At 27.5% G+C, this 24,123-nt stretch overlaps 1 pseudogene; it reads left to right on the top strand.

The window, feature by feature from the left end:
* The first annotated feature begins 8,550 nt into the window (after positions 1-8,550).
* Positions 8,551-9,746, top strand: LOC145953020 (protein FAR-RED IMPAIRED RESPONSE 1-like; annotated as a pseudogene).
* The last annotated feature ends 14,377 nt before the right edge of the window (positions 9,747-24,123 follow it).

Genomic DNA, 24,123 nt, shown 5'->3' with positions numbered 1-24,123 from the left:
GTGATGTTTTCCGACAACGGTCTACGGGCACCTATAGACCCATTCGACAATCGGCCGTACTAACATCCACTCCCTATGGTTAATCACTCATGCCCCCGGGTATAGAGGGAACTGTTGTGTGCAAAGGTTTGTGTACAGTTTGTATTTCAAACAATTGCGGAATTTAAACATACAACAGTTATTTAAGCCAAATAGATAAACATGTTATCATACAAGTGAGGGGTAATAAAGTAATTTTTAACTATTATTTGTTAAAAATAATCTGTCACTAAATGGGACTGACTCTCGAGGCTTTCCCCAGTGGAGTCGCCATCTGTCGCCACCGGCCCGAAACGGGCTTTCGGCATTCGCGAAGACGGTCGAGCTCGCTTTTATTTTAGTTTTGAAAATGTATTGGATTATTAGAACGACTTGTTCTCAAACTGAGACCTTATCGATCTTATCCAATTTATTTATTAAATGTCTCACCAATCCATATTAATCCCAAGCGGGACCCTCCATGGATTAGTGGTTTTCGCAAAAGGAGGGTTCGTGGAGTCGCCACCAATGTTTTACTCAAAACATTGGAAAAAGGGATAAGGCAATTGATTTTATAAATCAACTTTGGCCATTACAACCAGAGTTGGGTAAGGGAGTCGGTTACGCGTGGGGAAGGTGTTAGCACCCCACAGCGCCCCTTTCGGGTTCCCTATGACAGATTATTTCTAAAATAACAGTGTAAAATTACTAAATTACCCCTATTTATTCTAAGCAATTATAAATTAACTATCTACATGATGACAGTTTAAATATGCACACAGAAAGCAGTAAAAGGAAGGACTTTAAGAAGAAACCTTTGAAGCGTGCTTTTATATATTTCGTAAAACTGGGAAGCTTTTTGGCGTTCCCTCGCTCTACAAGCCCGCTCGCTCCCTCCTATAAAATTTTGACTATGGAAATCCGGAGGATTTCCCTTCGACTAGGTTCGAATCTCCAAGCTAAGTGCTCGGAATTCCAGAACTTCGTCGGATCGACTCCCAGAGAGATTTCTAGGGTAGAACACTGCTCAAAAACCCCAGAATACTCAAGGAGGGAGTCAAAACTGAGTGTGAAAGTGTGGAATGACGTCCAATTGACGTCATATTTATAGGGAACAGGCCCAATACGGGCTACAGAATCAATACGGCCGTATTGAAATTTTTGAACTTCAATACGGTCGTATTGAAGTTCAATACGGCCGTATTGAAATTCAGAAATTTCAATGCGCCCGTATTGAGTTCACTGCGGCTGTATTGAAGCTTCAATACGGCCGTATTGATTTCAGTACGGCCGTATTGAAGTTTCAGAAACTTCAATACGCCGTATTGAAGCTTCAATACGGCCGTATTAAGTGTAGTACGGCCGTATTGGGCTTCATTCCCTCCACTTCCTTATTTTAAGCTACTCTAAGACCTCTAAATCTACAGATAGCCATCCTATGGTCTTCTAGGAGTCCTTCTGGCTGACTTTCCTTCGATCTTTGAGGGTCTTCGAGTTTTATTTCCGACCCGGACAATTTTAGGGGTCTACAGTCACGTTCTTAGAATTTTCCATTTTCTTTTTCTTGGACCTACATTACTTTTTATTAATATATCATGAATTTACACCCTACACTTGTAACTCTTTAATTTAGCTTTCTAATTCATCCTTGTCTTAGATTTTTATTTTTAATAAAAGACAATTATTTTATTTGTTCCCTTCATATATTAGCGGAATTTATTGATAGTATTTTTCTTTAGAGATTACAAATGTTTTACATGAATAATTATGTGATAATTCATTCATGGACTCAGTTATTTATCGTTGACAGTTTAATATGTATATTCACAGTTTTATTTTTAGATTTAATTATATTTTTATTTATTCAATTTGAGGTATATAATTTTTTGTCTTTAAATTTAAAACTTGTGTTTTTAGTTCTCAAAATATAAAAAATTATTATTTTAATCTTTTAAATTTAAAATTTATTTTATTAATCTCTAAAAAAATTAAAAAAAATATTATTTTAGTCTGTGTATATTTTTTGGTCTCTCAAAAATTTTGAAATCTGTGGTTTTATTTCCTAAAATATAAAAAAAAATTGTTATTATAGTCTCTGTGATAAAATGTCATAAATAAATCGATCCCACATAATTCTTCTATTAATGTTATTATTATTTAAAATATCACATTAAACCAACTAATATTATGTAATTGTCTCAATTTATCACTATCAATTATGTTATTAGTGACAATGAGAGACTAAATTTAAGCTATCGTAAGTTTATATATATTTGACATTTTATATTTTTGCAGTGATGTGCTTCTTTAGCATGGGTGTACTGTGCTTTTTATCAAGCATGGGGCTGCTGACTTCAAGAGTCCTGTACAACTGTAATTAGGGATGGCAAATATGCTCATATCTACGAGTAATACTCGAATCCATCTCGACTTTGATGGAGAATACCCGGTTTGATTAGGTATGGGTAAAAAACGATATATTAAATTGGGTACGGGTACGGGTACGGGTATGTACTTACTCGCCCCGTACTCGCACTCATACTCGTCTCTGTTCCCATTTTTAATTTAATACTTACTTTTAATTTAATTATATTAAAGAATTTTAATATTTTTTATGTGTAATTATTTATTATAATATGATATAGAGAAATAACCTAATTATAATTATAATATAATAAAAAAATAATTTAAAAATATTATATTTTTTTATAAAAATAAAAAATTTGACGGGTACGGGTACGGGTACGGGTATACCCGATACCCGACGGGGACGGGGATTGGGATAAAAATTACATACCCGACGAGTACGGAGATGGATTTGGCTCGCGGGAACGGGAACGGGTATCATGAAACCCGTACCCGCCCCACCCTGTTGCCATCCTTAACCGTGATTTTCATTTTAGATAACATTTTCTATAAAGAAAATTCCTTTTTGGTATTTTTCTCTTCAATTAAGCTTTAGAGCAACTATCTATTATTAAAAAAAAAACAACTATTTTTGTTAATATATTTTTGTGTTAATGGGACAAACTTATAAAGACATATCATATATATTAAAATTAGGAGTGTTAAATGAGTCAATTCAACTTGATTCCTAACCAACTAAAAAATAGATCTTGAGTGGATTTTACTATTTTTCATTAGGTTGAAAATCTCAACCAAATTTAACAACCGGTAGTTGATTATTGTGGGTTGAGTTAGTTTGACTCCCCCAACTAGTTAAAAAATTATAAATTTTTTATTTCATTTTTCTATGAATTTTATGATTAAATATAAGATTTAATTGTGTTATAATATAAATATGTACTTTTAATTACTTGATTTTAAATTTTACAATTTTAACCTTTTAACATTATAAAATCCATAATTTTAGTTCCTTTATTATATGTTTATGCATCCATTAACCATTAAAATCATAATGTTTATCATAACCTAATATTAAATAAATAATACGATTATTTAAGATATTTAGGTTAAATTATATTGTGGATTCTCACTTTCATCTTATTTTACCATTCTAATGTGATAAAAAAAACTGAGAAGTAAAAATTAAATTTAACCTTAATATTCTTAAATATTACTTATGTCCTCTATTTAATGTCAAATTATAACTAACCTAATTAATTGATAAACATTTAATGAGGGAATAAAATTACAATTTTTATAAAATTAAAAAACTAAAATTATAGAAGTAAAAATAAAGGATCAAAATTATTAAAGGATATAAAAAGTGAAATTTAACCTAAAATTAATGAAAAATAAGGAGAAAAAATATTTTAAAAAAAAACTAGGAATTCCCATGGCATCACCTAATTACTAACCGTATACAGAGGAGGACATGGTTGTCCACAACTTAGAGTTTTTTTAGAGGAAGCTTCATATTTGATTAACCAATTGGCACATTGACTTGTTACCTCTACAGGTATGTTTAATGGTAATATCCCAAGTTAAGAGTGGAGTTCTCAAAACGAGTTACCCGATTAGGTTCGGCATGATCCACCATGAGTTGACTATTTGATGGGTTAACTCAACTCAGTTCATTTATTAGTAAGCTCAAAAAAATTGAACTTGACCCGGCTCACCATAAGTTGGTGGGTTAAACGAGTTGGCTCACCTAATTTTAAAAAAAAATATAATTTTTTTCATTTTTTTTTCCTTCTTAATATACAACTAAAGCCCAAAAAGTTCAAACCTATTTTAAAAATATGAGATTCGTAATTAAAATATCCATAAATGAATCATTCATCTCAAACATTAAATGATAATTCTAAATACAATCAAATAAAATCTAAATAATCTCAAATAGACAAATATAATCCAAAATCATCTTAAACTTCAAATACAATCCAAAATCATCTTAAACTTCAAATACAATTCAAAATTATAAAAATTATAAATTATAATCCAACATTAAATCATTGTTGTCTCATATTAGACTGCACCATGACCTAATAATTGTTGCACTTTTTTTTTAATCATGGGTTACTCATCACGGGTTCAATTCGGGTGAGCTGGGTTGTTAGTAAACCGGGTTCAAAATTGGCCCGTATTGAAAATTTTAATTTTTTTTCAACCCAACCCGGCTCAAACCCATGGGAGACGGATTGACTCACTGAACAAAGTCCACTTTGACAACTCTAGTCAAGAGTACACGAACCTTCTTGAGAATGATGGCATGATTTGGATGGAATTGAAAATTATCCTTCGTGATAAGATCAATAGCCACATGAATCACTGGATGGGCAAATCTTTTTTTGGCGGAACATATATATGATCTCAATATAGGTTAGCTTGTAAATTGGTTTTATACAAGAGTAAATTACATCTCACCTTAAGATATTTGATCTTAATTTTCTCTTCTATGTGTAAACGGGTTTAAGATACCTCTTGTACCTTGTTAATATATCTTATTAATGTTGTTAAAAAAAAAAAAAACCACATGACCACACAATGGTTTTTCAAAAAAAATTTAATACAGTAATTGATATGTAATATGTAATAATTTTATGAATGATTAATTTTTGTTAAGAATTATAGATGATGATCTTTATTCTTTAGAAGTATTTGTTTTATATTTAATTTTGATTCATCCTCCACATAATCTCTTACATGACAACAAATTACAATCTGAAAGAATTAAGTAAAATAAGCAAGAAAACTAAATTAACCAAAACGAACTTTGTGAGGCGAAGAGAAATGTTTTGAAGCTGCAACCATGGTGGCCACAGGTTCACCAGGTTCTGCACTTTTACTTTTACTCTTCACTTTTCCACCAAAAATGGACCCTGCCAAAGATCTTACTGTGGAGGACAACGAACTATTATTCTTGCCCTTGTTAGCCATCTTGCTTCTGCAATTCAAACTGGTCTCAAAGCAGAACTGATGAATTCACAATATAAAAATTGTGCCAGAAAAACTATTGGTATAAATGATTTTTCAAAGTTGAAACTAGCTATCAGCAAAAAGCAGTGATCAAACTTCTTATTGATTCAGAATTGGATGTGCTATGTGTATGATGATATTGTTGCTGATTTATGTCTGTGAAATGGGTTCATTAATTTGCCTTTTATAGGCTAAAATCCGATGTAATTACTTGTTGATGTTGCTAAACGTGGCTACCAAGAATTTCAATTCATTCATTCAAAGTGAACCAATGGAATATATTGTTTTTCTTGACTTTGACAGTTTGACTAGTCTTAACAAGTATGACTTGTTTCATTTTTATTATTGTTTGTTATATATGTGTCACGTTCTTAGAATTTTCCATTTTCTTTTTCTTGGACCTACATTACTTTTTATTAATATATCATGAATTTACACCCTACACTTGTAACTCTTTAATTTAGCTTTCTAATTCATCCTTGTCTTAGATTTTTATTTTTAATAAAAGACAATTATTTTATTTGTTCCCTTCATATATTAGCGAAATTTATTGATAGTATTTTTCTTTAGAGATTACAAATGTTTTACATGAATAATTATGTGATAATTCATTCATGGACTCAGTTATTTATCGTTGACAGTTTAATATGTATATTCACAGTTTTATTTTTAGATTTAATAATGTTTTTATTTATCCAATTTGAGGTATAGAATTTTTTGTCTTTAAATTTAAAACTTGTGTTTTTAGTTTTCAAAATATCAAAAATTATTATTTTAATCTTTTAAATTTAAAATTTATTTTATTAATCTCTAAAAAAATTAAAAAAATATTATTTTAGTCTGTGTATATTTTTTGGTCTCTCAAAAATTTTGAAATATGTGATTTTATTTCCTAAAATATAAAAAAAATGTTATTATAGTCTCTGTGATAAAATGCCATAAATAAATCGATCGCACATAATTCTTCTATTAATGTTATTATCAGTGAAAATATCACATTAAACCAACTAATATTATGTAATTATCTCAATTTATCACTATCAATTATGTTATTAGTGACAATGAGAGACTAAATTGATATTTTATTTTTTTTGAAATTATAGATATTAAAAAGATAAATTTTAAATTTAAGGACTTAAAATAATTTTATATTTTTAGGAATAAACATATTTTAAATTTGAGGGAAAAATATATATAAAAACAAAAATTATAGAAACTAAAAACATAAATTTTATATTTGAAGGACTAACAAATTTAGAGGATAAAAATATAATGAATTTATTTTAAACAATAATTAATTTATACATGTTATGCATAAGATTATTCATATTTAAATGCGATTAAAATTATATTTAATATATGTGTGTATTTTAATTGATAATTTTAAGAAATATTTATAAAAGAGCACTTGATTAAAACTTTTAGTGTAAAATATTTAATCAAACATATTTATAATCCTATAAGATATAACAAAAATTAAATAAAAATAAAAAGACTCTTTTTTCAAATTTATTGATTATATAACAGAAAATTGAATTTTTGTAGATAATCTGTTACTATTTATTAATATCTATTTTGTGAATATAAAATATAATAGTATGATGTAAATATTTTTCAAACTTTGGTCATTTTTGAAAATCACATAGAAGGAGAACATGTAGAAAGTAATGACTTTTTAGTATAGGTAGTCAATTTGTATATGTTAAATCAAAAGACGATATTAGAATTCTTTGTTTTTAAGTTTTAATGATAACAAATATAAACATTTTTCTAGAGAAAAGTTTTCATACAAGTTGTAAGATAATATGTTATTTTGTCATTAAGTCTCCTAGACAAAGTACTTCATTTGCAAGACAAAAGCTTTATATTTATATCATTTATGATGATTGAATAACTTAATCATCTTTGTCTATAATATTCCTTAATAAACCAAAAGGAATAAAAAACTATTTTAATACTTACACTTCATACTATGAACAAAAGTCATGTTTTGCGTCAAAAAAAGGACCAACATATCCTCGAAGCACACAAAATCGTAGGGAAAGTCATTTTGAACTAACACACACATGATTCCTCTCTTTTGGTACCTAAAATGTGATAAGTAACTTCCTTGATTAGATAAAAAGTAACAATTTGGTTAAATAAAGTTAATACTTGCAATTATTGTAACAATAGACACTGCTCTTACAGGAATGAAAGATGAAGACAAACAAAACAAGTTTGTGAGAGACGCTCGAGAATTTGCAATGATCATCTTCATGAAACACTTGTATAAAAAAAATTGAAGATTCAAAAATAAGAAAAGAGATTTACGCATAAACTTAATTGTATATTTCATTCTTTCCGTAAAAAAGTCTTTTACTTAATTGGTAGTATCACATCTTAATAGTAAGACAAAATAATACTATTATTTTCTCAACTTTAATTATGTACTATTACTTTGAGCCTAGAAAGATTTATCTATAAAAGAATATTTGATTATTTGAGCCTGGAGAGACTTGACTATAAAAAAAATATGGTTGTTAAAGCCTTAAAAGACTTTGTGTTCAAAGAATACTTAGATAGTTTTTTGAAAAACCACGCCAAAGAACAATTAAGTTGAGTTAGAAGTGACTTGTGAAATAATACTTGTATCTTTGTAAAGATAGTGAAACTTGATCAAGAATTAGATGTAATTTTGATGATTAAGATAAACTAGTATAAAATATTATGTGTTCTTCTTATTTAACTCTTTGGCTGCACTCTTGAGGTCTTATTATTACTTTTTTTATTAGTTATATATATATATATATATATATATATATATATATAACTAATAAATAAAAAACATGGCTTTACACAACAATAGATCTCATTTCAACGTTGCAAACCAAGCGAAACCTTTTCTTTACTCTCTTATCATTTTATCTCTTACCCTTGAACTTCTATATTCTCTTGTACCGAGACATTTCACTTTTACGGGAGCTAGCTAGTTATCTTATTCTTGAATTTTATTTTTTTTTTCATTTCTTAGTCTATTTGTCTTCTATTGTGGGCATGAATCTTAAAATTTTGGGCTCTTAATTTTCTTTGGATGCTATAGTTTTTTTTTCATCAATGGTACAACTTTTATAAGTTGTTTTGCTTTTTGGAAAATAATAAAATAATGATGTTCACTTCATGAAATAGTTAAAAAAAAATTATTTTTTGTGAAAGGTTAAGAGGATGACACATGTAAAAAAAAAAACTTTTAAAGCATCATTAGTTGATTTTGTTATTGCCACGGTAAAGTATTTGGGAGAATGGAAAGTGTCATTTGATTTGGATAAAAATATAATTCATTGCTCTTGTTGTAAATTTGAGACATTTGGCATACTTTGTTGTCATTGTCTAAGAGTCTTTATTCATATGGATGTTAAATCAGTGCCTGAGCAATATATCCTGAAGAGGTGGACAAAGTTAGCAAGAAGTGTGTCTTTACCTAATGTTAGTGTTCGTCATGTAGTAGAAGATGCTCAATTGACTTCAACACAACGTCATAGAGACATTTTTCCCCGTCTTATGAGGATAGTTGATGAAGCATGTAGGAGTCAAGAAACATACACGTTGTTGAGCAAAAAGTTACTGATTTATTGGACAAGGAAATGTTAGAGTTTCAAAATAAACAAGTAAGTAATACTCAAGTTAATGAGTTCCTTAGCAATGTTATAGAGATTGCAAGAAACAATGATGATTCAATACAAGTAAAAGGGTTCAAGAAAAAAGAAGGTAGAAAAGGTTCAAAGCGTTTGAAAGGATCGGTAGAACGCCAACTTAGTAAACGGAAGAAAAAGGGTGACTCAAGTGCTTCACAAGATCAAGAGCTTACTAAGGTATTATAAAATTATGAATTTTACCATGCATTAGCTTACTCAAATACATAAACTCTCCTTTTTTGTATGCAAAATAATGAGAGTAAACAAGGTTCAAAATTTGTGAAGGAGAGGATAGAGTACAATTTAGAAGTGCCTAATATAAGTGCATCCACATGGCTTAATGATGTATACAAACAACAACAATCTATGGTAAGCTAATAGAAATTTAACTATGAGCAAACGAAAAAAATATTTGATGATTAATTGATATTGTCTTTTGTGTAGGAAATCAATGGCATTTCAAGTCAAGTTAGTGTTACTAGTTTTACTAGTTTATTGATGGTAAGTTTCAATAATTTAGATGGGATATCACAAACATTTTAACAACTTGCAGATTTTACTGGTTTCATATATATATATTTAAAATATTAACTTGTGTCTTTTAAATTATAGGCACCACTTTATGGGGATATCACAACTTTGACCAATCCATAGAGATGTAAATTAAAAGTTACAACAACTAGCTACTTGCAATGCTTTTTGACCATTTTGTGATGATATTCAAAGCTATTCGCAATTCTATTTTGTCCCTAATTATGCAGTTCAATTTATGCATTTTTGTTATTGCACACTTTCTGTAATTTTGTTATTGCACACTCTTTGCAATTATGATCTGTCACTTATTATGCAATTCTATTTACAAATCAGATTAGACAACAACCATTAACAAGTAATTTGTAGTTGTACACAAAACAAATGCAATCGGCAACCAATTCAGCTTAAAATTGTTACATAAAAGGAATTGAATTTCAAATAAATTGGAGCAGTGCAATATCATTTTTAATTGAAACTAATGTCTATTACAACATTGCAATTACATTTTTCATCCTCTTTGAACTACAAAGACTCAATGCAAAATCAAAGAACTTGGGAATTTCCTAATAATTGCCATAGGTGCTAATGGTTTGTGCTAGCTTTGCCTAAACTAAATCAAGGGATAGAAAACATGCGAGGATCATCATCATTGACCGAAAAGCTTTGGCCCAAGTTTAGCAAAGATCAACATTGCGGCACAGTTACGGACTAGGCAGCCAGGCAACCAGGAAGAAATGCAGTTATGGACTAGGCAGCCAGGCAACCAGGAAGAAATGCAGTCATAGGCAACAACGCCAACGCCAATAGCACCTACCAACTAAACACGCAAACCCTTTTCACTTCCTTAACTTCCAATGTTTCCTCCACTGAATTCTTGAACGCCACCATGGGAGCATCTGCCTTCGACACCGTGCGTGGGTTGTTCATGTGCAGGGGCGACGTGTCCTCGGGTCGTGCCAGCAGTGCGTGGTGAACGTCACGCGACGTCTCCTCTTCGAATGCGCTCTGGCGAGTGCATGATACGCTACTCCAACCAGTCCTTCTTCTCCACGGTGGACATGCGGCCATGCATTGGTCTCCTCAACAGCACCAACACCACCAACCAGAAATCCTTCAGACACTTGGTTTTGAAAACCATAAACGAAATTGCTGCACTATTTAGGTTTAGGGATTTAGAGCGTATTCGAAATGAAAGGATCCAAATTCGCGTATTCGTGGAATGAACCTCGCGTGAAAATATTAAAGAGAAAAAATGGACTTTTATTTATAGTCGTTAAATGTATAAAAAATTGACACTTGTGATGAGTGATGGAGAGACGCTGTACGTATATGGCAGGAGAGGATCTTGATTCAATTTGGATTGAGATTTAGTAGAGAAAGGTTTACAGATGACATTGCTATGAAATAAACTTTTTACATGTTATGTGTGCAATCATACTTTTATCATAGAAAAAAAAAAAAAAAGTTATGCAATTTTCACTACTACTATAATTACATGGCAACCTATCATAATTTGTATAGATTAATTAAAGTGGTAGCAAGACAACATAATTAACCAAACTGCACTTTGTGAGGTGAAGAGAAATGCTTTGACGCAGCAACCATGGTAGCCACAGGTCCACCAGGTGCTGCACTTTCACTTTTACTCTTCACTTTTCCACCAAAAATGCACCCTGCTAAGGATTTAACTCTAGAAAACAACGAACTATTCTTCTTATCCTTATGCGCCATCTTGCTTCTGCAATACAAACAGACCTAAAGATCAAGCACAAACTGATGATATGCTGACTATATAATTTGTGTCAGAAAATTTAATTGTAAATGGTTTTCAAAGTTGAAATTATCAGCCACAAAGCACTCAAACTTCTTATAGATCGAGAATAGCATGTGATAAATGTTTGATAATTGTTGCTGAATGATGCCATGTGAATTCACTTCATTTGCCTTTTATAAGAATGCAAAGTAATTTCTTGTTCATGATGCTAAACTTGCCCACCAAGTGTCCAAGTCAACAACTTTGACAAGATTCTACTCTTACCACGGGAGTCCACGTATTTCAATTTTTTTTTTAATATATTTGTGTTACTCTCTTAGAATGTTACTTTCTTAGAAACACGTACACCTGTTTTTTTTAAGATATATTAATATATCGCATGCAAGATCAATGAAATTACGCACCAACCACAATATAAAAAATATTTGAGATTGCCCTATTTTTTTCATACTTAAAAATGATAGATAAAAATAACACCCCATAACTATACTAGAGAGAAAATCAATAACATATTTAAAACTCTCACTCTCAGATCAAATATCACTATTTACTTAATAATTAGTGAGAATTTTGTAATATCTAATAATATATGTAATATTTGGTTTTTAATGTATCTATTAGGTATCAAACTATATAAAAAGATTATGATTAGATTTGTAGTCATTTTAATTCAATTTCTAGAATTAATTTATTGCGGCATAAAAGCGTCACAATAGTATATGGCAGATTTCTGCAAGGACACAATTACACATATTATAATAAATAAATAAAAAATCAGTTACAATTTTTTAGCTTAAAAGTCTAATAAAAATTAACAAAACGTTCGTGAGCATACTAATGTATCACCTATCAATTTAAAGTATTCACTTGTTAAGTTTTAATTAGTCTTCTTAACTCATCCTTATCTTATCTTATGTATTTCTTACACAAAAGTCAAAATCATTTGGCTTGTTGCGTTCATAGATAAAGAGAATCATTATGATCACCCTAATATTAAATAAGTTTATTTACACCTTTTTATTTATAATAACAAGTTAGTTTATCCGCGACGGCGAGTAAATTTTCATTTGGTCTCTAAATTTAAAATTATTATGAAATTAGTATATGAAATTATATATATATATATATATATATATATATATATATATTACATAAGTACTTAGAAATATAAATTGACAATCAGACTGGTCTAAAATTCAAAAAAATATATGACTAAGATGATAATTTAATTAATATATATGTAAGAAATAAAATAACAACAAATAATTAACCTTAAAGATTTATTTGACATCTGATGAAGTTAGTTAACATTTTCTTAGCTATGTATGGATGTGTTGGATAAATTTTTAAGCTATCGTAAGTGTATATATATATTTTACATTTTATACTTTTGCAGTGATGTGCTTCTTTAACATGGGTGTGCTGTGCTTTTTATCAAGCATGGGGCTGCTGACTTCAAGAGTCCTGTACAACCGTGATTAGGGATGGCAAATATGCTCATATCTACGAGTAATACTCGAATCCGTCCCGACTTTGACAGAGAATACCCGGTTTGATTGGGTATGAGTAAAATTCGATATATTAAATCGGGTACGGGTACGGGTATGTACTTACTCGCCCCGTACCCGCACCCATACTCGTCTCTGTTCTCATTTTTAATTTAATACTCACTTTTAATTTAATTATATTAAAGAATTTTAATATTTTTTATGTATAATTATTTATTATGATATGAGATAGAGAAATAACCTAATTATAATTATAATATAATAAAAAATAATTTAAAAATATATTTTTTTATAAAAAATAAAAAATAAAAAATTTGATAGGTATGGGTACGGGTATACCCGATACCCGACGAGGACGGGGATGGGAATGAAAATCACATACCCGGCGGGTACGGAGATGGATTTGGCTCGCGGGAACGGGGACGGGTATCATGAAACCCGTACCCGCCCCGTCCTGTTGCCATCCTTAACCATGATTTTCATTTTAGATAACATTTTCTATAAAAGAAAATTCCTTTTTGGTATTTTTTTTTTTTCAATTAAGCTTTAGAGCAACTATCTATTATTAAAAAAAAACAACTATTTTTGTTAATATATTTTTGTGTTAATGGGACAAACTTATAAAGACATATCATATATATTAAAATTAGGAGTGTTAAATGAGTCAATTCAACTTGATTCCTAACCAACTAAAAAATAGATCTTGAGTGGATTTTACTATTTTTCATTAGATTGAAAATCTCAACCAAATTTAACAACCCGTAGTTGATTATTGTGGGTTGAGTTAGTTTGACTCCCCAACTAGTTAAAAAATTATAAATTTTTTATTTCATTTTTCTATGAATTTTATGATTAAATATAAGATTTAATTGTGTTATAATATAAATATGTACTTTTAATTACTTGATTTTAAATTTTACAATTTTAACCTTTTAACATTATAAAATCCATAATTTTAGTTGTTTTATTATATGTTTATGCATCCATTAACCATTAAAATCATAATGTTTATCATAACTTAATATTAAATAAATAATACGATTATTTAAGATATTTAGGTTAAATTATATTGTGGATTCTCACTTTCATCTTATTTTACCATTCTAATGTGATAAAAAAAACTGAGAAGTAAAAATTAAATTTAACCTTAATATTCTTAAATATTACTTATGTCCTCTATTTAATGTCAAATTATAACTAACCTAATTAATTGATAAACATTTAATGAGGGAATAAAATTACAATTTTTATAAAATTAAAAAATTAAAATTATAGAAGTAAAAATAAAGGATCAAAATTATTAAAGGATATAAAAAGTGAAATTTAACCTAAAATTAATGAAAAATAAGGAGAAAAAATATTTATAAAAAAAAACTAAGAATTCCCATGACATCACCTAATTACTAACCGTATACAGAGGAGGACATGGTTGTCCACAACTTAGAGTTCTTTGAGAGGAAGCTTCATATTTGATTAACCAATTGGCACATTGACTTGTTACGCTCTACAGTAGGTATGTTTAATGGTAATATCCCAAGTTAAGAGTAGAGTTCTCAAAACGAGTTACCCGATTAGGTTCGGCCTGATCCACCATGAGTTGACTATTTAATGGGTTAACTCAACTCAGTTCATTTATTAGTAAGCTCAAAAAAATTGAACTTGACCCGGCTCACCATAAGTTGGTGGGTTAAACGAGTTGGCTCACCTAATTTAAAAAAAAATACAATTTTTTTCATTTTTTTTTCCATCTTAATATACAACTAAAGCCCAAAAGGTTCAAACCTATTTTAAAAAAATGAGATTCGTAATTAAAATATCCATAAATGAATCATTCATCTCAAACATTAAATGATAATTCTAAATACAATCAAATAAAATCTAAATAATCTCAAATAGGCAAATATAATCCAAAATCATCTTAAACTTCAAATACAATCCAAAATCATCTTAAACTTCAAATACAATTCAAAATTATAAAAATTATAAATTATAATCCAACATTAAATCATTGTTGTCTCATATTAGACTGCACCATGACCCAATAATTGTTGCACTTTTTTTTTAATCATGGGTTACTCATCACGGGTTCAATTCGGGTAAGCTGGGTTGTTAGTAAGCCGGGTTCAAAATTGGCCCGTATTAAAAATTTTAATTTTTTTTCAACCCAACCCAGCTCAAACCCATGGGGGACGGATTGACTCACCGAACAAAGTCCACTTTGACAACTCTAGTCAAGAGTACACGAACCTTCTTGAGAATGATGGCATGATATGGATGGAATTGAAAATTATCCTTCGTGATAGGATCAATAACCACATGAATCACTGGATGGGCAAATCTTTTTTTGGCGGATCATATATATGATCTCAATATAGGTTAGCTTGTAAATTACTTTTATACAAGAGTAAATTACATCTCACCTTAAGATATTTGATCTTAATTTTCTCTTCTATGTGTGTAAACGGGTTTAAGATACCTCTTGTACCTTGTTAATATATCTTATTAATGTTGTTAAAAAAAAAAAAAAAACCACATGACCACACAATGGTTTTTCAAAAAAAATTTAATACAGTAATTGATATGTAATATGTAATAATTTTATGAATGATTAATTTTTGTTAAGAATTATAGATGATGATCTTTATTCTTTAGAAGTATTTGTTTTATATTTAATTTTGATTCATCCTCCACATAATCTCTTACATGACAACAAATTACAATCTGAATGAATTAAGTAAAATAAGCAAGAAAACTAAATTAACCAAAACGAACTTTGTGAGGCGAAGAGAAATGTTTTGAAGCTGCAACCATGGTGGCCACAGGTCCACCAGGTTCTGCACTTTTACTTTTACTCTTCACTTTTCCACCAAAAATGGACCCTGCCAAAGATCTTACTGTGGAGGACAACGAACTATTATTCTTGCCCTTGTTAGCCATCTTGCTTCTGCAATTCAAACTGGTCTCAAAGCAGAACTGATGTATTCACAATATAAAAATTGTGCCAGAAAAATTATTGGTATAAATGATTTTTCAAAGTTAAAACTAGCTATCAGCAGAAAGTACTGATCAAACTTCTTATTGATTCAGAATTGGATGTGCTATGTGTACGATGATATTGTTGCTGATTTATGTCTGTGAAATGGGTTCATTAATTTGCCTTTTATAGGCTAAAATCCGATGTAATTACTTGTTGATGTTGCTAAACGTGGCTACCAAGAATTTCAATTCATTCATTCAAAGTGAACCAATGGAATATATTGTTTTTCTTGACTTTGACAGTTTGACTAGTCTTAACAAGTATGACTTGTTTCATTTTTATTATTGTTTGTTATATATGTGTCACGTTCTTAGAATTTTCCATTTTCTTTTTCTTGGACCTACATTACTTTTTATTAATATATCATGAATTTACACCCTACACTTGTAACTCTTTAATTTAGCTTTCTAATTCATCCTTGTCTTAGATTTTTATTTTTAATAAAAGACAATTATTTTATTTGTTCCCTTCATATATTAGCGGAATTTATTGATAGTATTTTTCTTTAGAGATTACAAATGTTTTACATGAATAATTATGTGATAATTCATTCATGGACTCAGTTATTTATCGTTGACAGTTTAATATGTATATTCACAGTTTTATTTTTAGATTTAATTATATTTTTATTTATTCAATTTGAGGTATATAATTTTTTGTCTTTAAATTTAAAACTTGTGTTTTTAGTTCTCAAAATATAAAAAATTATTATTTTAATCTTTTAAATTTAAAATTTATTTTATTAATCTCTAAAAAAATTAAAAAAAATATTATTTTAGTCTGTGTATATTTTTTGGTCTCTCAAAAATTTTGAAATCTGTGGTTTTATTTCCTAAAATATAAAAAAAATGTTATTATAGTCTCTGTGATAAAATGCCATAAATAAATCGATCCCACATAATTCTTCTATTAATGTTATTATTAGTTAAAATATCACATTAAACCAACTAATATTATGTAATTGTCTCAATTTATCACTATCAATTATGTTATTAGTGACAATGAGAGACTAAATTGATATTTTTTTTAAAATTACAGATATTAAAAAGACAAATTTTAAATTTAAGGACTTAAAATAATTTTATATTTTTAGGACTAAACATATTTTAAATTTGAGGGAAAAATATATATAAAAATAAAAATTATAGAAACTAAAAACACAAATTTTATATTTGAAGGACTAACAAATTTAGAGGATAAAAATATAATGACTTTATTTTAAACCATAATTAATTTATACATGTTATGCATAAGATTATTCATATTTAAATGTGATTAAAATTATATTTAATATATGTGTGTATTTTAATTGATAATTTTAAGAAATATTTATAAAAGAGCACTTGATTAAAACTTTTAGTGTAAAATATTTAATCAAACATATTTATAATCCTATAAGATATAACAAAAATTAAATAAAAATAAAAAGACTCTTTTTTCAAATTTATTGATTATATAACAGAAAATTGAATTTTTGTAGATAATCTGTTACTATTTATTAATATCTATTTTGTGAATATAAAATATAATAGTATGATGTAAATATTTTTCAAACTTTGGTCATTTTTGAAAAGCACATAGAAGGAGAACACGTAGAAAGTAATGACTTTTTAGTATAGGTAGTCAATTTGTATATGTTAAATCAAAAGACGATATTAGAATTCTTCGTTTTTAAGTTTTAATGATAACAAGTATAAACATTTTTTCTAGAAAAAAGTTTTCATATCAAGTTGTAAGACAATAAGTTATTTTGTCATTAAGTCTCCTAAAAGCACTTCATTTTCAAGACAAAAGCTTTATATTTATATCATTTATGATGATTGAATAACTTAATCATCTTTATCTATAATATTCCTTAATAAACCAAAAGGAATAAAAAAAACTATTTTAATACTTACACTTCACAAAGGAACAAAAGTCATGCTTTGCGTCAAAAAGGGACCAACATATCCTTGAAGCACACAAAATCTTAGGGAAAGTCGTTTTGAACTAACACACACATGGTTCCTCTCTTTTGGTACCTAAAATGTGATAAGTAACTTCCTTGATTAGATAAAAAGTAACAATTTTGTTAAATAAATTTATTACTTGCATTTATTTGCTCTTACAGGAATGAAAGATGAAGACAAACAAAACAATTTTGTGAGAGACGCTCGAGAATTTGCAATGATCATCTTCATGAAACACCTATATAAAAAAGTTTGAAGATTCAAAAAAAAAAAAAAAGAGATTTACACATAAACTTAATTGTATATTTTATTCTTTCTGTAAAAAAGTCTTTTACTTAATTGGTAGTATCACATCTTAATAGTAAAACAAAATAATACTATTATTTTCTCAACTTTAATTATGTGCTATTACTTTAAGCCTAGAAAGATTTATCTATAAAATAATATTTGATTATTTGAACTTGGAGAGACTTGACTATAAAAAAAATATGGTTGTTAAAGCCTTAAAAGACTTTGTGTTCAAAGAATACTTGGATAGTTTTTTGAAAAAACAAGTCAAAGAACAATTAGGTTGAGTTAGAAGTGACTTGTGAAATAATACTTGTATTTTTGTAAAGATAGTAAAACTTGATCAAGAATTAGATGTAATTTTGATGGTTAAGATAAATTAGTATAAAAATATTATGTGTTCTTCTTATTTAATTCTTTGTCTGTACTCTTGGGGTTTTACTATTACTTTTTTTATTAGTTATATATATATATATATCACTAATAAATAAAAAACATGGCTTTACACAATAGATATAAAACTAATAAATAAAAAACATGGCTTTACACAACAAGAGATCTCATTTCAACGTTGCAAACCAAGCGATACCTTTTCTTTACTCTCTTAACATGTTATCGCTTACCCTTGAACTTCTATATTCTCTTTTACCGAGGCAATTCACTTTTACGAGAGCCAGTTATCTTATTCTTAAATTTTTATTTTTTTTTTCATTTCTTATTCTATTTGTCTTCTGTTGTGGGCATGACTCTTAAAATTTTGGGCTCTTAATTTTCTTTGGATGCTATAGTTTGTTTTTTCATCAATGGTACAACTTTTATAAGTTGTTTTGCTTTTTGGAAAATAATAAAATAATGATGTTCACTTCCTGAAATAGTTAAACTTTTTTTGTTTTATTTTTTGTGAAAGGTTAAGAGGATGACACCTGTAAAAAAAAAAAAAAAAAACCTTTTATTTGTGCTCCTTTCAAAGTTGTATATATTATGGATAAATAGATATATATTAATATAGTCCATAGAAAAAGGTTTGTTTATTGATGGTCTTGTACAATTTGAAACCAAATAAGGCAAGTGTTTTAATTATTAACATTAAAAATGGCACACACGCCCAGTTGTATCAAATGCATACAGTTTTCACAATATTTTTTTTTATCAAATGTATGCATTACAACATTTTTTTTCTTTATCTCTTTCTATTACATCATCATTAATCCTTCATATCCTACATCTTTATCTCTTCTATGTGTATCTCTCTCTTAGATTTAGTTGGAGAAAATTAAATTAAGGTATTATTTTATTAAATGGATTAAACCAGTGCTTTTATTAAACATGCCCTTAAAAAGATTGATTGGTCAGAAATATGGATGGTTCTTTTCTAGTTTCTTATTGTGGGTTTGGGACTGGGCTGATCGAAGATTGATTGGGCCTGCCTAGACCATTACGCCAGGCAGGGTTCACTAGCATTTTTCTCAAAACCAGAAGCAATGTTTTTCAAAATAAATTAAATTAGTTTTTCAATTTGACCTAAAGTATCCACAATGTTCTTTTGTTTACTACCATTTATTTGGGCCCAATCACGTTTGGTAAACAACCAAATTTTTGCTGCCCCGTCGCATTAAAATAATTTGTAGGACAAAAAGTTATTTTGATTAAAAAATATTTATGAATGATTAAAAATTAGTTTTGCCTAATAATAGTAATACTAATTTGGTTAATTACATCGCAATTGACAAGGTATAATACAAGTTTGACTCATTTTGATGTTTGAAGTGACTATGAAACTAAATATTGACCTAAAAAATATGAGGATTATGTGTTTTGCCCACAAGATTAGCCTTTTTAAGAATGAGAACATTGAACCTATACTCTCATTCTAAGGGAGTTGAAATTACTTATCATCTTGACGCACTATTTTTGAGTAATGCAAATATTAATACTTTAGTTATTTATTTTAGTTGCTATTTGATAGTATCCATTTTCATTATGATTTGTGATGGTGGAACTTTGTTTTATCGCGGTTTATGTAAAAAATGTTTGCACGTACCTTAGTTCTCCTTCCAATATTGAATATAAATAATAAAAATTATATATTCACTAACCTTAAATATAAATAAATTTTAACTAATCTTACTTTATTTAAAGTTGTTATCTCTAAAATATTTCTTCATTTAAGTGAGGTTGTATTTCTATTGTCTCTTTTTTATATTTCATCATTTCATGTCAAATCTCAAGGAAATATAATTTTAAAAAATATATATTATTTTTAGATAGAATTTGCTAAATTAAATGATGTAAACACCATTTCTTAATCAAGTATAATTTATTATATGTCATTTATACTAATATTTTATTCAATAAGCATCGAGATTTGAGTCATTATAAACTAAAGACTTTTGTTGTTTTATCGATTGGGTATGTTGGAAAGAACTTGTTTACTATTTAATTTTTACAATTTATTTAAGCTTATTTTATGATATAAACAATTGTCCAAATATTTAGGAAATTAAAGTTTATAAAATATATATAAAACTTAGGATATTTCTATAAGTTGTTTTCATATTATTTCGAAAGGTTTTATAGGATAGAGTATGCAAGTTTATTTTTTATATGAAAATAGTTTAATTTATAAAGAGGTATAAATTAATTTTATAATCAAATTTTATATAACTTTTGAAAAAACTAAACGATAGAACTTTTATAAAAGTTGAAACACACAAGTTTGTTTTAATTTGTGGGAGAAATTTTTTTTTTTTTTTTCTCTTATATATATTATAAACACTTAATTGTTGATTTTTTTACCTGAGAGCTAAGAGGCATATTAATTACTTTTATATGTATACACATCAGGGTTTCATTTTTATCATAAGACAAATAAATTTATTAAATAAAAATGAATATACCAGAGAATATCTAAAACAATACGAGTGTGTGTAATTAATTCAATCAAATTGATCCAAATGAGCACCGAAAACACTTCCTTTGAAACAATACAAATAAGTAAATATAGTTATATGTTTCTCATATACCTTCATTCGTTTTTTGTTTCTCTTTTATAATTTCATGACTAGCTTTAGCTTCGAAATTCTTCCTTTGAAACATTTCTATATAGTTAGTTTTAAAAACTTTCCTCTTTTTCCCCTTCAAGTTTCTTATAAAATACATGGATTCTACTTTTCATTAAATGCCATCCAACAGCATATACTGTATAAAACTGAATACATAAATATTTCATGCAAAATTCCTATTGTTGTCACTCATGATCTCAAAACAATTAATCCCTCTGATTATGTAGGTAAAATTGCATACATCTATTGTCCCCAAATTCAATCATTGGGGAGAGTCTCGTGATGAAATTGAACCCTAGCTGCTGACAAGTCAACTGGTGCATGCATAGTTCATCAACTATCTCCCAAAATTCTTTCTCAAGCTTTGCATTGATCATTCTTCTACAACGATCATATATCTTCAAAACTATCATTGAAAACTAAGTACAATCATTTAACGCCTGTTATGAGTGTCACGTTACAAAATTTTATTCAATAAAGTAAGCAGATATATACAAGACTTTTAAAGGAGTTGAATGACAGATTGGTAAAACCCAATTATGTTATGAGTGAATGTGGATGTTCAAAATTAAGTATCGAGAGAGATATATACCTAAACTTTGGAGATAATTAATCAGTTGTCTTAAATAATTGTCACCATTCAAGAAACATCTTTTATATAGCGTAACTTGTAATATTTAATTAGTGTAGTAACCATTGTTAGTTTTATAAATATATAAAATAAATGAAATAAATAAATCTAAAAAGTATAATTATATGTAGATAATTAAAATTTAATATTACATGTCACTTAAGAAATTATATGTCTTTTTAAAAAAAACTCACATGACTTTTTATATTTTAATCTGAACCATTCTTTATAAAATTTAATAGTCAAAATTATATATATATATATATATATATATATATATATATATATATATATATATATAGATAGATAGATAGAGAGTATGAAAAATGAAATTAGGAATTTATCCATTGCCTGGTATTTTTGTTTCGTGGAACTAATTTGTTTATATGAAACAAGGTCATTGTGATATTTCACTTTTTTAAGAAATGTTTAATAATTTTAATGTTAGGTGTGACATGAAAGGCGATAAACATGATATTTAAAAGTGAGCTTCTTAAACTTTATAAAGGATAATCTATAATCAATCAAGAAAGAGAGACATTATTTGTTATCACACTTTTTAAACACACCTCCAAATAAAATGCACACACTGTATTACTTGTGACCAACATGGTAGCGTGTTTGCTCAATTTTCAACTTGTTGAAGTTAATTTCTCAATGAATAAATTAAGGGTTACAATATTTTCTTATTACTTATGCAATCTAGATTTGTTTGTTTATCATGTACGGTTGTTTTATATATCAATGCATTTATGGTTGTAATTTGTATATTTAGAGGCACATGGGAAGCAGTTCAGTCAATGATTCTACTTGGTAGAGGAGTAATTGTTACATACAATGATCAATAACTTAAACATTAAGATATTGGAGTAAATTTAAAGATGTTTTCTCCAACCAATAATATTTCAACATCTATGCAATCTTTGTTCTCTTGGTTGATGCGACCATGCATGTGGTTTTGAGATAAACAATACGCAATGATCAAATAAAAAATCATCAAAGTTAGCCAAAAAAATTTTAAGACAAAGAAATAAACATCAAACCTAACACCCGCAACGAATCCAATTCATTAGTAAGTGCAACAACTTAACAATTCTTTTATTACTGGTAATGTGGACATACAAAAGAACAATAGAAAATATAGATGGGTTGCATGCACGTGAAACTAAGATAGAATCGTCTAGTAGTTTGAAATGAAAGTATCAGACTAATATTATTGACACTAATATTTTATATATATATATATATATATATATATATATATATATATATATATATATAACATCCGTTTATTTCAATAATAAATTTATTTAAATTTATTTTATTTAATAATTTTTATTTTATATCAAATTTGATATTTTGTTTCATTAATTTAAATTGACAGATTATAAAAATATTTTATATATTAATTTTAATTAATGAAACGAGATATCAAATAATTTTTTATTTTTTTAAAAAAATTTATAGACTTAATCTATGTATTAAAAATTTTAAATTCAATGGTTGGATCATTGAAATTTGATATAGAATATAAGTTATTAAACGGAATAAGTCTAGGTAGACTTACTCCTAGAGTAAACAGATCTCTCTTCATATATATATATATATATATATATATATATATATATATATATATATATATATATATATACACACAAATACATAAAAGAATTTATTTACTTTAAGAGTTAGTTTTGATGGATTTACTTCACTCAATAACCCATATTCTACATCAAATTTAAATGATATAAATGTTAAATTAAAAATTTTTAATGCATAGAACAAGTCTACAAGTTTTTAAAAATTTAAAAATTATTTTATACTTTATTTCATTAATTTAAATTGATGGAGGAATTCACTTACTTCAAGAGTAAGTTTAGATATATTTACTTCACTCAATAACTCGTATTCTATATCAAATTTGATGATCTAACCATTAAATTAAAAAATTCTTAATACATAAATTAAGTGTATAAATTTTTTAAAAAATTTAAAACTATATGGTATTTGGTTATATAGATTCAAATCAACTTATAAAATAGTTTTATAATTATCCATCAATTTAAATTAATGAAATGAAGTATCAAATAATTTTCAAATTTTTTAAAATTTTGTAAACTTTAGTTTATTAAAAAGTTACATATTTTTTTTAATAAACTCAGACGTATTAAATATATTTTTAAGTTTTATGTCAAAACCTTAAAATTCAAATAAAATGAGATGCATGAAGCATATAATACAGCATTAACTTTTTTAGCTAAATAAC

Source organism: Cajanus cajan, chromosome 11 (assembly GCF_000230855.2).
Source record: "Cajanus cajan strain Asha chromosome 11, NIPB_CcT2T_4, whole genome shotgun sequence".
Lineage (NCBI taxonomy): Eukaryota > Viridiplantae > Streptophyta > Magnoliopsida > Fabales > Fabaceae > Cajanus > Cajanus cajan.
The sequence above is the reverse complement of the archived record's forward strand: the minus strand, read 5'-3'. Positions and strand labels throughout refer to the sequence as shown.